This window comes from Phytophthora infestans, genomic scaffold, assembly GCF_000142945.1.
Source record: "Phytophthora infestans T30-4 supercont1.11 genomic scaffold, whole genome shotgun sequence".
NCBI lineage: Eukaryota > Oomycota > Peronosporomycetes > Peronosporales > Peronosporaceae > Phytophthora > Phytophthora infestans.
In genome coordinates, this window is record NW_003303748.1 from 282,331 (window position 1) to 287,616 (window position 5,286).

The following is a 5,286-nucleotide window of genomic DNA, read 5'->3' on the forward strand; positions in this document are numbered from 1 at the left end:
GCCTTACCAGAGGTCGCTCCTACGCTGTCGCGGCCACCTTTCGTCACCACACTAAAGCTTCCAGTCTCTTCGCTTTCCTCTTCATCTGAGCCCCCCCAACTTGCCTCTCCACAGATCGTGTCAAAGCTGACTCCATGCTGCTGACTTGTTGGACCATTCGGATCATACTGACGTACCTTTTGACACAGGTAGATCTTGCCATGAGTTTGATCCATGAAGTTGCCGCCTTACCTCCGTCCGAAACGTCGTTGTCGACTCCCACGTCTATTTCCTCATCGTCATCGACAAAAAATACCATCACCAGATTCCACCAAATCGCTTCAAGTGGCAATATAAATTGACTCAGTCGCCATAGGCTGCCGATGCGACAGCCGCTTCGTACTCTCATCGCCCGTGTTGCTCCGACCAGCACATGTCGTCACACTTTGTACTGTCGACGGAGCCTTCCTATGCCATTTAGATGCTTACGAGGAGGACTTGGTAGGAAACTTGTTGGGAGTCGTGCTGGCAGACGGTAAACAGTTGAAAGGGAACTTCCTGTGATTTTTGAGGTGGGCTTAGTGGTCGATCTCGATGGACACTTGAAAGGAGCCTTTGCTGCGGCGAAAGCATGCGGTGGCGTCTTGACAAGGAGCATCTGATGAAGGAACAACAGTGGATTAGGCTGCTGATTTAGGTGTAGGAGCCGAAGTTTTCCTAGGAGCCATTGGCTCAGGTACCAACCGCGAAATGTCCACCAGACTGCGGGACATCGTTTTTTCGAAAGCAATACTCGAAGACTGCAACAGAGCTTGAATGGAAAACCGATATTACGTATATTGTATTTTTCTGACGACCTCAAAATAATTTTGCCTGGTGGATGGCTAACCAAGACTGTGGCTGACTACTACATTCATCGCTTCATCAATATGCACCCGGTTCTAAATTGTACGTAGAGCTTCAACGTACAATAACAATTGACCTTGTCCGAACATCGACCGTTGCCGTCAAAAGAGCTGGTCGCATGGATCAACTGACTTGTCTGGTAGAATGGGCGAATTACCCATTTGTGCTAGCTACTATTACCGGAAATGACCACTTGCGTTTTGTCGTTGTGGCTAATGCATTGCGAAATGGCACGGCAGAGTTGTTTCATGTCATTTCTATAAAAGATTCTCACGACACGGCCTACTCATTTGAAGCTGTGAAATTGGTAATAGTTAAGGAGCGCTTCAAGCGAGATGACTACCTTCGAAGATGCGACTGGAGCCACGGTGGTTTTAGCACAAAGCCCCAGCAGAGGAATGCGGTTGACTGTGGAATCTTTATGCTTTATTACATGGAGGAAGCTACAAAATGCATAGTGGAGGAGAAATACATGTTTTCTTCGAAGCCCATCTTAATTAAGCCGAAGCTTAAGACATGGACTACTAGCGGCTTCAATGCAATAAAAAAGCAAAAAAATCCGACAAGAGTACTATTGCAGAATTGAAGAAGCAGCTGAAGAGTCCTACAAACGCTACAAGACGTCGTGACGAGGCAGTGTTAGTAGTATCATATTTGTCAATAAAGTTTCAGTCTTTTAAGGACACTTTTTCTTCTACTTAGAAGTATTAGATTATATTTGCAGTTCAATCAACGCAAGATAGTTCTCAATGATGACTGATAGAGGTCACGGGTTTTAGGCAACGTTGGGCTTGTACGGAGCGAAGAAAAGAGTCACCACTCGGGGAGTTGACCGGAGCGAAGACACTTGAGGGGAAGAAGGAAGATTCCGAAGTGATTGATTTATCGGAGCTTACACTGCCTTCACTACCTAGGTCATCCAATCAATTGGTGCATCCGATCACCAACACTCTGCACTCGTCCAATCATCCTACTCGTATAATCATTGATAACGTAATCAACGTACCGTAATCATCGCGGGATCGTGTTGGACCGGTTTGGTTACCTGTTTGTGGGTACTTACCGCCTGAAACCAATACCTCTCAACAATGACTGAACACAATCTGAGAGCATTTAGCCTGCCCTTTCGAGCTTATATACATTAATAATCACGTCCTGGAACTTCATAAACCACGTGGGCAGTGTCAAAATTCGTCTTGTGCTGTCTGCCGGTCTGGCAGCTTCAACTCGCCCCGCACTCTTCGCAAGCAGACTGTAGCGCTCACAAAGTCGCTTGAAACGCTCCTGCAGAGAGAAAAGATGGTGTGTGTGGTCCACACATATCCATTTGAGTGGACCACGGCCATCTTGTGTTGTCGGCAGCTCCGACACACTGCAAGTAACGTTCGTCTGCAGCGTGAACGCAGCAGCTTCAACTAAATCCTCTAGTTTTACCACAGCAGAGAAAGAAAATGTGGGTGGTCCACACACATCCAGTTGAATGGACCATAAAGCGGGACACACTGTATTTCAATGTCACACGTGCACAGACTATGTGTGTACACTGGTGCCCAGCACCTGTGTCTATTGATAGTCACATCGCTGTCTATTGGTGTCCTACTCGTGATTTTGTTCAACGTTGCTGCCCCTACCGAGAAATATAGTACGAGCAAATCCTCATGCGGTTGCTAGTTCACAGACCCGGACAGCAAACAGGGGTCTTTTGAAATTTGGCCAATTAGATATTAGGATTTTAGTTCAAAGCAGACATCATTCGATTGCATTCGTTCTACTCTATTGACACCACTTCTCAAGCCGCAAAATTGCGATCACTAGGGCAGCAATAATGGTCGGCACCGATGTGCCCATACTAAAACCAAGTATAGGGCGCACGGGAGATCCACGCAGCATGATCACCTCAAAGAAGAGTGCACCGTCGACAATTGACCGGCACAGCTAGAGGATATCATCACCTACGCTATAAAACACCGCTCTGCCGTCGTCATCGAGAGCGAGAAGCTCGATATACTGCTACTCCACGCGGAAATGAGGTATGAACATCACCGCCAGATCTCGTGTACCCATCCCGGTCGCCGACCACCCGCTTCTCGTGGTGTAGAACGCATTTGTCAGCTGCTCCATCGCAAGAAAGACATTGTTCAGGCAGTCTACTGGGATGCCGAGGAGCTTACTGCTGCACCACCACCCGGTAACTACGTGGCTAAATCAGCACTTGTGCCTCGTGTTACAATGGTCGCTGCTTATGTTCAGCAGTTTGTTCGAGAGCGACGTGCTATCCGACAGCGCACTGTAGCAAGGGACGTCATGGACGAGCTTGCTCGCCACTACGTTATATATGTCGACTACGACTCGTCTACAGCTGCAGCTTCCACACAACGCTCTGTAAGACGCTATCTACAGTATCTTGGATACAAACGAGGAAAGATACAATAGAAAGCTGGACTACAGCTTGCGTGAAGACTACTCTCGAAAGCGGGACATTTATTTGTCAAATATGATGAAAGCCAAGAATGAAAACTCTCAGCGTGTAGTATATCTTGATGAGAGCTATATACATCATAATTACGCTCGCCACGATGATATCCCTTTTGACCCCAATGATGAGCAAGATCTCCAAGTCACTGTAAGGCATAAAGGAAGAAGATATTGCTTTATCGCTGCTATAGTGAGTGCGGATCCTCTGACGAGCGAGACCTTGGCTATCAAGCACATCTACTGTACGACACTTTAAATATTTTTGAAGGGTGAAAAAAAACGAAAGGTTTCCATGTTCAACAGTGAGTACTTCGAGAACCGGATGAAAAATCTTCTCGACGTGTTGGACGTGCATAACACCAAAAACATGATCGTAATGCTGGGCAACGCGAAGTATCGCTACCGGCTGCCTACTGGAGCCCCAAAAGACACGTCGAAAAAGACCGAAATGCTGATCAAATGCAAAGAGTGGGGCATTAGCGCTGACAAGAAGGAGCTAAAAAAGGCTATTTGGGCAAAACTAAAGAAGTATGTGCGGACGAAGATCAACCCTGAAATCGTTGTGGTGGCTGAAAACCGAGGTCACACCGTCATGTACACCCCACCACTCCAATTCGCAGCTCATTGAGACTGTGTGGGCCATCGTGAAAGGCGAAGTAGGCCGTCTGTATTCCTCGGAAACATCATTCGCTGAGGTTAACGCTCGGTTAGCAGCGGCGTTTGACAATCTTAAGCCGTCCACCGTGCAAGGGTGCATTCGTAAGGCTGACCATACGCTAGAAGACATTTACAAGGTTGTAATTCAAGCGGAGGATAACGACGAAGATAGTGATGGAAGTGCCGAGTCCGACATAGATAGTAGTTAAATTGTAGCTCTGATGCTGAGGAGGACTAAATGACTAATGACGCCGGTTTTTGTGCGCATCATACTGTGTTTGTGCTGCTTCTTCATATTTTTTTGTTTTGAATAAGAGAATCCTGGTTAAAACAGAAATCTGCCTGAATAAGGAGCGGGGTTTCAACTAATAACCTCGTAATATTTATAGTCGTGAAAGATTTAGGGATATGGGATAGTGAGTGGCAAGGACTGACAAAACAATCTAGGGACTGACTTCGATTTCAATTTAAAGAATGGCGCACAGTAGGTGATCCTCCTTCGCTTCAAGCCCTACGAGCCGAACTTCATTCCTACATTTACATTCAAGCTCACTAGCCGACTGCGTCCTCAGCACCCCCATGTCCTCCAATCGTCTCCGCCTCACCTGGTCCGAGAAGGTAGCCATCCTCGAGAAGACTGCTCGCTCACCTAGTCTGTCGTATAATGAGCTAGCTAGTGGACGGTTGAAGAGTTTGGGCCTCCAACGGCCCCTGGCAAAACGACAATGTGCCGTATACTTAAATCAAGTGCTGTGCTGCGCGGACGGCCTGTGGAGAAGGTTGTACGGAAGAAGGAGCAGAGGTTGGTCTCTCTCTAAGCAACGTCCGTGTTGAGGAAATCATCAATAGCATTTAACGCTACATCTTATCGCAAAAAATAATGCTCGCATTGGATCGCCTAGGCGAAGGCCTCGACAACCCGTACAGCTAACTGCACTGCTCTGGTGCGAGGCTGCATGGTCTGAAGTTAGCGCTGCCAGGATTCAGCACTGCTGGAATCACTCTGGTCTCATTCAAAAGTTGAATCTTCAATATATTCTAACTTAATTCAATACATGCGCATCATAGTCTGTTTTTAGCGAGGCATTGTCAGCTTTTGCAATCTCTTTCTTAATTTATATCAGGCGTTCCTTAATTACTTTTATCAGGACCCTTCTTTGGTGACCCATGAGATTTGTCAAAACCTCTCATGTATGATATCAAATCGTAATTAAAGATCATCATGGAGAATACTTCAAGTAACAGGGGGCCAAACTCAGTCAATTCAAT